We start from the raw sequence: 13,672 nt of genomic DNA on the forward strand, positions 1-13,672 counted from the left end.
CTTAATCTTGGACTTCCCAGCCTCCAGAATGGTGAGAGACAAATGTCTGTTGTTTATAAGCTGCCTAGTCTATGGTATTCTACTATACAGCACAGACCAACTGAGACAACCACTGATGTCCTTAGTGAGAGAAAGGTTGTTGCAGGCAGGAGATAATGGAATGAAAGATCACAGGGAATGGGCATTTGGGGAATATCAGTGTTCATTCACTCCCTTCTCCATTTTGTGTGGGACCTTGCCCATGACTCTGGGGCTGAGGCATGTGACCCAGAACTGGCCATTTAGCCCAACCAAATCCCCCTAACTATAGCCATTAATTCAGAGGTTGGCATGTGCCCCATCTTGGGCTAATCAAAGTGGAATTGGGGACTCTGTTAGGTGACAGGAAGAGAGAATCCCTCTATACATTTGTAATTGGTTACATATTTAATTTAGGAAAGATTGCTATGGTAACAAGGGAAAGAAATAAGAAAATATATTGCTCTTTATAAAAATGCAGTAAAAGATAAATCACAAAGAGCCCCTCTGTTGTACTGAAATATTGTTGCTCTGTGATTAACACTCCACACATCAACCTGGCTTTGCAGATACTCTTTTTTTCCTCACTGGACTTGAATTTGGAAGGATGGGAGGATCGAGCCATGTTGCCAACATGTAGGTAGAGACTCTGAAAATGGATCCAACAGTAAAAGCAAGAAAGAGGAGAGATCTTGTGACATTATGTGAGCATCTGAATCAAGCCATACCTGAAGCCAGACAAATCCCCTGACCATTCTCCTTCCAGTTTGGGCTAGAGTTCCCACCACTTGTATAGAAAGAATGATGATAAAAGGAGTGAAATGGAGTGGAGGAAGTGGTGATTAGTAACTGTCCTTTTTACTCAAATGCTGGAACTAGCAGGCAATGATTAAATCCCTCCTCAGCCCTCTCAAGGATTACCCTGTTTAGCCACCATTATTCAGTCAGCAACTGTCATTTCTGCCTTACATGATGGAAAAGGAGGGGAGAGGCTGTTGACTCTTTTAATCTCTTTCTGTCTGAGCACACTGGGGTCTCATGTTCCTTTCCTCCAATTGGAGAAGATGAGCCATCCACCTGATTTATCTCTCCCTGTTTTTATTTGCTTTTGTTTTCATCAGCCTCCAGCAAGATGCTACAAGTGTTCCCCCAAAGTACATTCAAGAGAAAGTACTTATTTCAGAGTAACCAGCAGTCTCTGTGCTATGATGCAGTCCCACCAGGATTGTCCATGTGGGGCCAGAGGCTTTTTGCCAAGACCTCCCGATACTTCTCTGAGCATGGTCTGCATTGAGCTCTGAGTCACCATGGGGCTGCTGCTGGGGGCTAAGTGGCTGCAGCTGAGCAGGTCAGAGGTTTGCAGGGGCAGGGAGCAAGCAGATCGTTACAGTCATAGGGACCCTAGATGTGTTGTTGGTGCCCCACCCATCACCCCAGGACCCTGCTCAGGAGAGAGGTGGGGAGAGGTAAAGATGCCCTGATGTGAGAACCTTCTGATACGCCCAGTCATCCAGCCCAATTGAGATAAGCCTGGAGAAACACAGTCTGATCTGTTTTTAGCTTCACAAGGGAGATCAAAGACACCAGATCTGGACTAGAGAGAGAGGGAGTGCTACATCTGTCATGATATGGCTCAGAACTAGGAGTCAATTATGAGACCAAATACAAAACAATAAACCCAGGCAGGTCAGAGAGGGGAGAGCTGGGAGAAGAGCAAAATCTAAAGTAAGAATCACAAACTCAAATGACTCCAGGGCTAAGGTAAGAAAAATAAGAAGATGAGCCATGCTGGGAATAGATCATGGAGAACTGGAGAACATATGTCCCACCAAGATAAGCATCAACTCAACTTGCTATTCAACTCAAACTTGGGAGAAATAAAGGGTAGTGTTGTCCAATTATTCTAGAGAAGCCAGAAAATGACTGGATGTTATTAACTGGAATTACTTCATTTTTAAATACTGGTCACTAATTCTATTCCTCTTCTTTTTTTTCTTTCTCAACAATATGGACTTTTGGTTTCTAGCTGGGCGTGTAAGAAGTTTAGAAATTACCACTCAATCCTAACAACAAGTAAAAAGCTGAACAAACTGAGAAATCAGCAACTCTTCCTAAGTTCTTCAGAGACACAAGGTCACAGGGAAAACTGCTGCCCCCCAAACAGACAGGCTGATACAGAGAATCACAACTTACTGAGCAGAAACCCAGGCACAGCAACCACCCTGAAAGTAGTGCCTAGAAAAAAATTTATGGTATTGAATATATCAGAAAAGAGAAATATCTAAAATCAATAATCTAAGCTTTTACTGTAGGACACTAGAAAAAGAAAAGTAAATTAAATTCAAAGTAGAAGAAAATAAATAATTAAAATCAGAGCAGAAATGAATTGAAAATGAATATTGAAAATCAATAGAGACTATCAACAAAATCGTAAGGTGGCCCTTTGAAAAGGTCAGTAAAATTGATATGCCTTTAGCCAGGTTGACTAATCAAAAAACAGGGAAGACACAAATTACTAATACCAGAAATGAAAGAGGTGACATCACCACAGATCTCATGGACATTAAAAACATAATTAAGGAATATTATTAACAACTCTATGCCCACATATTTCATAACCTAGATGAAATGGACCAGTACCTTGAAAGACACAATCTGCCAAAAAATACACAAGAATTAACAGGTAATCTGAATAGGTTTATATCTACTAAAGAGATTGAGTCAATAATTAATAACCTTCCAAAACAGAAAGCACCGGGCCCTGGTGGGTTCACTGGTGAATTCTTCCAAACACTTAAGGAAGAAATTATACTAATTCTCCACAATCTCTCCCATAAAATAGAAGCCAAAGGAATACTTTGTAACTTATTCTATCATGCTATCATTACCCTACTACACCCCAAGATCAAACACATTACAAGAAAAGAAAACTACAGACCAACATCACTCATACACATAGATGCAAAAATCCTCAACAAAACATGAGCAAGTAAAATCCAACACTGTATAAAAGAATTATACACCATGACCAAGTGGGGTTTATCCCAGGTATGGAAAGCTGGTTCAACATTTAAAAATCAGTAAATGTAATTCATCAAATCAGCAGGCGAAAGAAAAAAATTTTCATGATCATTTCCATTCATGCATTTGACAAAATCCAATATCCATGCATGATAAAAACTCTCATAAACTTACGAATAGAGGGGAACTTCCTCAGCTTGATAAGGAACATATATAAAAAAAGAAAACTTACAGCTAATAATGGTGAGAAACTCAAAGTTTTTCCACTACGGACTTCCCTAGTGGCACGGTGGTTAAGAATCCACCTGCCAATGCAGGGGACATGGGTTCAAGCCCTGGTCTGGGAAGATCCCCCATGCTGCAGAGCAACTAAGCCCACGCGCCACAACTACTGAAGCCTGCACGCCTAGAGCCTGTGCTCCGCAACAAGAGAAGCAACTTCTATGAGAAGCCCACACACCACAACGAAGAGTAGCCCCAGCTCACTGCAACTAGAGAAAGCCAGCACACAACGAAGACCCAACACAGCCAAAAATAACTAATAAATAAATAATTTTTTAAAGAAAACTCAGTCAACAGCAATGCCACTGAACAGCATCTCAATATAGGACAGAATGTGGTTAGACAACAAGTATTTGTGACGTGCCTATGATATTCCAAACACTATCCCAGGATCCGGTGTACAATAGTAAACAAAAATAAAATATCTTTGCCTTATGAAATTCACAATCTGGTGAAGAGACAATGAGTAAACAAATAAGTTTGATAACATATTAGGGGAAAGTAGGGTGGGGTAAGAGGTACCATTTCAAATAGAGTTGGTAGGGATGGTGTTGAAAGATGATACATGAGAAGACTTAAAGGAGGTGAGAGAAAGCCATGAGGATAGCTGTGGGAGAAGTATTCTAAGCAGAAGAAACAAATGCAAAATCCCTGAGACAGGAACGTGTAAAAGTAACAGCAAGGAGAGTGACAGGAGGTAAGAGCAGAGGGGAGCAGATTATGTTCCAAAGTAAGGACTTTGGCTTTTATTAGGAGTGAACTCAGAAGCCTCTGGTTTCAAGCAGAGAAGTGATATGACGTGGTTTGTTTTTTTAGTGTAATAGGTATTAGCTTCCATCCTCAAAGTCAGAAAGAAAAGGAATATCACTTTATTTCCCTTAAGGCAACCTAGCTGTGACCCTTCTCTCACAGGAAAGCAATTCCCTCTCCTCCACAACTGCATCTCCCTCCTTTGCCTCATATCACTCTTGATTAAGGGCAGTGTATGAAGACTGGAGTGCAAAGGTCTGCCTCTAATGAGTTACATCATGGTCATTGCCGGTGTCCTTGCTGTCTGATCTGCAAGAGGTCCCGAGTCATGGATAAAGCATTGCTTGAGACCCCTTGCCAACAACCCTATCTTCCTATGTGGGGTTTGCAAACTGTATTTGTGCAGGTAACTCCAGTTGCTGTAACAAATAAATTCAAAATGGCAGAGGCTGAATGAAATGGGAGATCATTTCCTGCTCATGTGATATTTCAGATACCCTGGTGCATGGGGAGCACTCCTCCGAGTGGTGATGCAGGGACCCAAACTTCTTGCATATTAACCTCCACAAGCCCCTAGAGAATCAAAGTTCCTCTGCCCCCAGAGAGAAGGGAAAAGAGAGGAAAAGCACATCCACTTCTTAGCCACCTTGACCTAGAATTCATACACATCACTTCTATTCACATTCCATTAGGGAGAGAGAGTCACATGACCTCACATGGAGACAAGGGAGGTTGGAAGAGGCTGCCAGCCAACACTGGGAGAAGATCTGAACGGTAATGAGGCTGACATGGGGCCAATGGCACCCTGATGAACCGTGTGTAGGCTGAGTGTATATGAGTTAGGTTAATGTCAACGTACTCCATAGAACATGGACTACCAGGTGGGAAAGGCTGTCTGAGTTTGAGTTCCCACTCAGTCTTGCTGGGAACTTGCTGAGTTCCATAGTGCAAGGCAGGTAACCTCTCTGAGCCCCTGTCTCTCCCATTGGAGTCAGTGATCTATAAACCACATAAAGCACTTAGCACAGTGCCTGGTACATAGGAAACACTCAGTAAACATTATCACATGTTCTCAGCACAACCTGCAGGCACCTGAAATCCAGAACTTCCGTCCTATCCAAGGCCTGTATCCACGAGGCCTGACCCTGTTAGAGGCTCTGTGCTAGAATTAGGAGGTTCTGGTCTCCTTACAACTCCACGCGTTTGTCTTATTAGGACCCCTCTTGGGTGGGCCAGTGTGAGTGGGCCTCTGTTTTGGGGAACGCAATTCTCCCAACAGAAAAGCAGATGAGGCTCAAGTGAGGTTAAGGGATTCCTAGAAATTTAAGGCAGAGAATGAAAGTTGGTGTTTTAATAAGATTTCAGGGAAGGGAGAGAAGGAAGAAGAGAGAGAGGTAAAAAGGATGGAGGGAAGAGTAGAAAGAAGGGAGAGAGCGTGTTAGGTAGAAATTTGGGAAAGGGAAGGTATAAATTAGAAAGGAGGAAGGAAGAGAGAGAGAAAGAGGGACGAAGAAAGGGAAGAGGGAGGGAATTGGAAGGAGGAAGAGCTGGACTCTGGAGCCTCTTGGAGGATCTACAGATTTCTCTGGCCAGAGGCAAGTGTCACTGTGATCTGGGCTTGGCGCCAAACGCCCATGAGCTCCCACTTACCAGCCTCGAGGGCAGCAGCAGGCCCACTATATGCACAGCTTCATAAAGGACTCATCATTTTATTGTCAAGAGCACGTGCCGATCTCATCCAAATCAACTCATGCCTTAATCACACTGGGAATGGAGCAGAATGTGAAGCACCCATGTGGGAGCGATGAATATTAGCAGTATTTAACGTCCAAACGCTTCTGATACCATAAAAGCATCCTCGAGGTTGCACGATAAAAATCCAAAGTTTAATTCTTGGGTAACAAGGCCCCAGGCAATTGTGCCTTATTAATTCTGACAACAGGAATATGTATGCGAGGGCGTGACAGCCGGCTACTTAGAGCCATGCCAGCTGCCAGCCCCAGGACCTGGAAGTGATTAGTGTGCGGCCCAATTGCAGAAAGATTTAGGATCCCTTTCACTATGGGATCTTTCTCAAACACCAAGCTGTAAATACATCATCTCCCCCACCCACCTGCACCTCAAGGGATGTTTTGGAAAAGGCAGAGGAATTGAAACTAGAGGCTTATGGGTGCAGGGAGGCAGACACTGGAGAAAGATCTGATGCAGGCAGGTTGGGACAAGTTATATACTGCACAAGGCCTCCAGCTGAAGAGGGGTGAGCAAGGGCTGAAATTCTGGTCTGAGCTCTGCCCACCAAGCCATGTGCCTTGGCATGAGGCTATACCTGCTCTGAAAAGGCAGGTTTTTCCTTAATCCAGCCACCCAGAGGGTGAGCTGCATAAACTCTTTGAAACTCAATGTCTCCATTTGAAGAGACTGGACTAGATGAGAAGGTGCCTTCTGAACGGAACATTGCTTAATCCCAATTTGTTCTTTCAGTCATTCAACACACATATATACAGGTGCCTATTGTCAACTGTATAATAGATAAGACTCTGGAGATATGGAGATGGCCTCCTCATTTTAGAGGAAAGACAGGTCCTAAGGCAAATATTTACACTAGCAGTATATGGGGGGTTATGGTGGGACCACATCTCTGTTCCAGTACAGGAAATGCCTGAGGCCTTATTTTTGTGGCATCTCTCCTGCAGCCCAGAACAGCAAGGGCAAACAGTAGGATATTAATAATGCATTTATTATATTGCTTTGATTTTTTTTCTTACCCAATTTCCACCACTACCAAGCTGGGATCTCCTGGAAGTCATAACTATGCCTTATTCATCTCTGGCACCCCAAAACCTAGCCTAGCGTCTGACACACAGCACAGGCTCGTAATGGGTTAAGTATTTGCTGTATGTTAAAAATCTCTAGTAAGTACTTTATACATACTAACTCCTTCAGTCATCATTTTTGTTCTGCAAGGGGTCATTTATTATCTTACTTATTATCTCTCAGCCCCCAAAACACTCTCTAAACCATACTGCACACATTTTCTGTAAAGGGCCAAATACTAAATATTTTAGGTTTTGCGGGCCTAAGTATTTGTCACAAAGGCTCAACACTGCCACTGTAGCACGAAAGTAACCATAGGCAACACATAAACCAGTGAACCTGGCTGGAATTCATGGACACTGAAATTTCAATTTTACGTAATTTTCACATGTCAAAAATATTATTCTTCTTTTGATTATTTTCAACATTTAAAAATGTATTAAAAAAATTTAAAAATTTAAAAATTTTAAAAAAATTTTTTAAAAAATGTAAAATTATTCTTAAGTTGTGGGCCACATGAAAGGAGGCTAAATTTGGCCTGTGGGCCGTACTTTGCCAACCTCTGCTCTACTCTGACATTGTGGGGCTGGCTGTCTTCACACTTCATATCCCAGAATTCCTTGATGCCTGGCTTCCTTTTGGGTTTTGCCAGAAGGAGGCATTGCTGAAAGATCGGTAGAAGGGGAGAAGGGACTCGCTCTCTCTAGTTTCTGGCAGCATCTCCGCAACAGCAGAGGACAGTCCAGGCTCTAGCCACTCCCAGGAGTTGTCACTTACTGCCCCCATATGTGTAAACACCAGCGACCCGGTGTCCCCTAAGGTGTGAGGACCTCCTGGGGAGGACTTCCCTTCAAGTTCCAGAGGCCCACCTACAAGGTGTTCTCCCACGAGCACCTAAATGCTGTGGCATCACCTCTTGCCTTTCCTACCCAGCACTAAGGAACAGTTACTGCTGTCTACGTTTCTAATATTTAGGATACTTTCACCTCCCCTTTTTCACTCTTCTAGGTTCCTAACACCTGTGTAACCAATCCCCTGGATTAAATCTTCTCCATTTGAAATACCTAGCATGATGAATGTTTTTCTAACCAAACCCCAACCAATATATCCCCATTTTATAGATGAGAAAATGAAGGCTGCTAGAGGTATAGGCCTTGTCCAGGTCATTGTAGCAAGTAAGTCAAGAATACTTTGTCCAAAATCACTGAAGAGGGAACAGATAGATTTATATTGGAGTCCATGACTGGCTGACCCTGAAGCATGCATGCTCTTAGCCAGTATGTGGTACGTACAACAGGAAGAGCTCTCTACTCACACTGCTCCCAGTCAATCCAGCACAGGTCTAAACACCCTTCAGGCACCATGTTCTGACGGCTGAATGAATAAATGAATGAATGAGCTTCTATCTATGAGCCCAGCAATAGGTACAATAGATGACTGTTGCAAAAAATAGGAGAATTAATGTTTTAGGAGTAGTTCTAAATTCTGGCTGTACATTAGAATATCCTTAAGAATTTTAAAAACATGCCCAGGACCCACTCCAGAGCAAATGACTCAGAATCAGGCATCAGTATTTTTTACAAGTTCCCGGGTGACTCTAATATTGCAGCCAAGGTTGAGAATTACAGTTTTAGGCAAAACTTTGCTGGGCTGTATCTTCCGGAGACACCATGAGTCTCCCTGGGGAGGACTACTGGAGCCAGGCGCGTATCCTCCCTTGCAGGTTTCACCCCACACTCTCCTGTGGAGTATCATCACGTCTGAAGGCAAAGGCCCCTTTGCTTGGTTAGTACGAGAATCCATCCCAAGGTGGCAAATCATCTTCAGATTCAATCATATTTGCCGAGCACTACTAGGAGCTAGTGCTATAGGTGAGGTGCTGTACTGTTAAAATCCATCTTAACAGATGAATAAGGTACTTATTATTGAGAGACTGACTATACAAACAGACAATGGTCAGACCACATAGGACAACAGAACTCTGACTCACAACCTCTGGGCAATCAGCCTAGAACGGTCAGGACTTGGTTCACAACTGCAAATTTCCCTATTTTTTGCCCCGGCTTCTAACTCAAGAGCAACCGGAGAAAGCCAAACATACTCCTCCCAAACCAACAGCATAAGATACTTCTAGTTAGCTCGCCTCCAGCTTCCCCATGCCAACAACCTCCAAACGGGGCACACCTGAAGCCTATTTCTCTATGATGGTTCCTCACTCCACGGAGAGCCTTTGAGTCGCCAAACATGAGTGATGGAGGGTGGCTGACTCCCTTGTTATAGCAAGTCCTGAGTAAATAGATTGTTTGTTCTCACTTGAGTGGTCTTCATTTTCCTATTATTATTAATTGTCCCATTTTAAAAAAATTTTACAGAGGTGAAATGGAAGCTCAAAAAAATTAGGTAACTTGTCTGAGGCTACACAGCTGGAAAGGGCAGTGCCAGACTTTAACCCCCGAGAAGCAGGTTAGCATTAGGAGAAGAGCGTAGAACAAGGTCAAAAGCGTAAGCTATGGTGTAAGGAAGAGCGGTTAAAATCCCGATTAGGACCCTTATGGACCTTGCATCGGTCACTCACTTCTCTCTGTGCCTTAGTTTCCTCAAATCTGTAATGGAGATAAAAATACTTCACAAGGAGTAGAGAGTACTGGTTCCAAGCAAAATCTCTGGAATATGATTTTCGGATTCAAATTCTGCATTACTTACTAACAGTGTCCTTCAGAAAATTGCTTAACTTGACTAAGCCTCAGAATTCTCGTCCACGAAATGAGGATAATTCATTTATCACAGGGTTATTAAGATAATTAAATGAGGTATTTTTTAAAGCACTTATGTAGCATTTAGTATGTATGTGTCAGACTCTGTGATACATGTTTTCCAGGCATTAGTTTATTTAATTCTCAGAACAATGCCATGAGTTAGGCACTATTATCATCACCTCCAGTTTACAGATGAGGAAACTGAAGGAAAAGGAAATTAGGTAACTTGCTCAAGGACTTACATCTAGGAAAAGGCAGAACATGTATTAGGACCCCAGTCATTGGTACATGATTCTACCTCTTGCAGATGAAGTATGCAAAGCATTTACTTTGGTGCCTGACACAGGGTGAGCTCAAGGATAGGAGCACTGAGTAGAATTTGTTGGTCTGACTTCAAAACTGTTTCCAGACTAATGCCTTCTAGGAAGACAACATACCATAAAATGATCACTCATGGTAACAGAGAGAGAGGCCATAGATGGGTCTGATTTAAACAAACTTGTTCAAGAGTCTGATAGAAATATGAATAGTTCGCAGAAAAAGTAATCTAAATGGATTTTAAACATATGAACGTATGCTAAACTTCATCTAATACTTTCTTTAGATTTTTAAAAATGAGATACTATTTTTTGGGTTGACAAAGCTCAAAAATTTTGTCAATAAATTTTGATCTTAAAAGTTTGTCAAGGGCTTCCCTGGTGGCGCAGTGGTTGAGAGTCCGCCTGCCGATGCAGGGGACACGGGTTCGTGCCCCGGTCCAGGAGGGTCCCACATGCCGCGGAGCGGCTGGGCCCATGAGCCATGGCCACTGAGCCTGCGCGTCCGGAGCCTGTGCTCCACAACGGGAGAGGCCACAACAGTGAGAGGCCCGCGTACCGCAAAAAAAAAAAAAAAAAAAAAAAAATTGTCAAAATTTGATCTTAAAAGTTCTCATCACAAGATTAAAAAAATGTAACTATGAATGATGACAGATATTAACTAGACTTATTATGGTGATCATTTTGCAGTATATACAAATACTGAATCATTGTGTTGTACACCTGAAACTAATATAATTTTATGTCAATTAAACCTAAAAAAAAGATATTGAGTGAATATCCAAAATAAAACTGGAGGAAAAAAGCCAAATGTCCGCTTATACCATTTCTATTCAACATTGGGCAAAAGCTCATAAAAGATACAAAAATTGAAAAGAAGTAAAGATACCTTTATTCAATTTGACATGATTGTGTATGCAGAAAATCCAAAGGAATCTACCCCCAAAGCTACTAGAACTAATACGAAAATTTAGCAAAATTATTAAATACGAGTTGACTATTAAAAAATCAATTATATTTCTATATAATACCAATAAATAATTGGAAAATTAAATAAATATTTAATAGCATGAAAACTATTAAAAAACCGTAGAAGTACATTAAATAAATGCTATGCAAGAACCCTTTGTGTGCTAAAAAATTACAAAACATCAATACATTGCTAAGTGAAATTAAACAAGACCTAAATAAATGGAGAGGTATACTATGTTCATAGGCTGGTGGACTGGAGGACTTAATTTGTTAGGATGAGATCTCTGTACATTGATCAATAGATCTGATGTAAAATCAATCAAAATCTCAGCAGCCCATTTGTAGAAACTGACGAGCTGATTTTTAAATTTGTGTATAAATGAAAGACCTAGTATAGGCAAAATAAGCTTGAAGAAGAACAAAGTTGGAGGACCTCCGCAACCTGACTTTAAAACTGATAATAAAGCTACAGTAATCAAGAGACTATGGCATTAGAATAAGGATCATTGCAACAGAAGAGAGAATCCAGAGAAAGACCCATAATTACACGGTCAGTTGTTGTTGTTCTTCTTTACTAAGGTGCCCAAGCAATTCAGTGGGGGAAAGAAACAGCTTTTTAACAAATAGCACTGGAACGACTGAATAAACATGTGGGGGAAGATGAACTTTGACCTCTATCTCACACCATGTACAAAAGATCAAGTCAAGAAGGATCATGGATAGAAACCTAAAAGCTAAAACTATAAAATTTCTGAAAGAAAATATAGGAGAACAATTTCACAGCTTTGGCAAAGATTTCTTAGGAAAGAAAAAGGGCTAACCATAAAAGAAAATAAATGGAACTTCATCAATATTTTGAAATTTTGCTCATCAAGTTATATCATTAAAAAACAGGTCAGCCACAGACTGGGCGAAAATATATATCTGACCAAAAAAATCGTACCCATATGACATAAAGAACTCCTACAAATCAATAATAAAAGACAACCCACCCAATAAAAATTGTCAAAAGACTTGAACAGACATTACAAAAGAAGATAAATTAATGACATATTAGCACATGAAAAGGTGCTCAATATCTTTAGTCATCAGGGAATTACACATTAAAACTCATTGAAATGCGTTAAATACTCATTAAAGTAATGAGATAAAACCTCACACCCAATATAATGATCCCCGTGTAAAAGACTGAGAACACCACATATTGCTGTTGGCAGTGTAAAATGGTTCAGCCACTTCAGAAAACAGCTTGGTGGTCTTTTACATGATAAAACATACACCTACACTATAATGCAGCAATTCTACTCCTGGACATGTGTCCAAGAGAAACAAAAACATATGTCCACACAGAGAGTTGTTCAAGAATGTTATTGATAGCTTTACTTACCACAGCCCCAAACTGAAAACCACCCAAATGTCCTTCAAGAGGAGAATGGACAAACAAATCTTGATATAGCCACACAATGGAATACGATTTACCCATGAAAAGGGACAAACATTGATAATAGCATGTATGAATCTCACAGACCTTAAATCGATCAAAAGAAGTCAAACATTGAGCTTCCCTGTTGGCGCAGTGGTTGAGAGTCTGCCTGCCGATGCAGGGGACACGGGTTCATGCCCCGGTCTGGGAAGATCCCACATGCCGCAGAGCGGCTAGGCCCGTGAGACATGGCCGCTGAGCCTGCGCGTCCGGAGCCTGTGCTCCGCAACAGGAGAGGCCACAACAGTGAGAGGCCTGTGTACGGCAAAAAAAAAAAAAAAAAAAAAAAAAAGATGTCAAACTCAAGAGAACACATCGTATTTATATGAAGCTCAAAAACAAAAATCTATGGTGATAAATATCAGAGTAGCAGTTGCTTCTTGGAGCAGGAGACAAAATTGGCTAGAAAGAGGCCTGAGGAAAACCTTCTGGCGTGATGGAATTTGTCTTGATTGGGGTGAGAGTTTATGCAACTGTCAAAACTGTACAGTGAAGGTCTGTGCATATCACTGTTTATGAATCATATCTCAATTTTTTAAAGCCCCCGAAATATTTGGTGATAAATTGTTTGCAAGGGTGTGAGGAAATTCACTAGCATACATGCCTGGTGAGAGTATAAGCGTGGTGCAATCTCCCTGGAGGGCAATTTTGACAATACCTATCACAATGAGTAATACAGATACACACTTGACCCAGTCATTTCACTTCTAGAAGTCATCCTACAGATATATGCATGCATGATGTAGAGACAGTTGTAGAAAGATATTCTTTGCAAAATCGTTTGTGATAGCAAAAGACTGCAAATAACATAGCCAGCCATTTATAAAAGGCAGGTTAAATAAATTACAGTGCTATATGTTAATAGAATACAATGCAGCTGTTAAAATAATAAGGGAGATTGCTATGTACTGATATGAAATGATATTCAAGATGTATGATACATTGATACACAGAAAAAAAGGCGTAGAACAAAGTTTATAACATTCTTCCATAGGTGTAAAAATAAACGTGCACATGTAACATATCTTGAGAGGTACATAAGAAACAGAACATAGCTGTTGCCTCTGGGGCTGGCAGGCTGGGGAAGTGGGAGATTAGACACTGGGGGAGAATTATTTTCAATGTATTACCTCTTTCATTGTCTGAGTTTTTCTTTTTGTTTTTTACCATATGGGTATTATATAAATCAATAAATTTTTAAAAAACAAAGAAAAAGACCAGCATAATGGGGTCAGTCCATTTTCCCTGGCGCTTGACCC

Source organism: Orcinus orca, chromosome 16 (genome assembly GCF_937001465.1).
Source record: "Orcinus orca chromosome 16, mOrcOrc1.1, whole genome shotgun sequence".
Classification (NCBI taxonomy): domain Eukaryota; kingdom Metazoa; phylum Chordata; class Mammalia; order Artiodactyla; family Delphinidae; genus Orcinus; species Orcinus orca.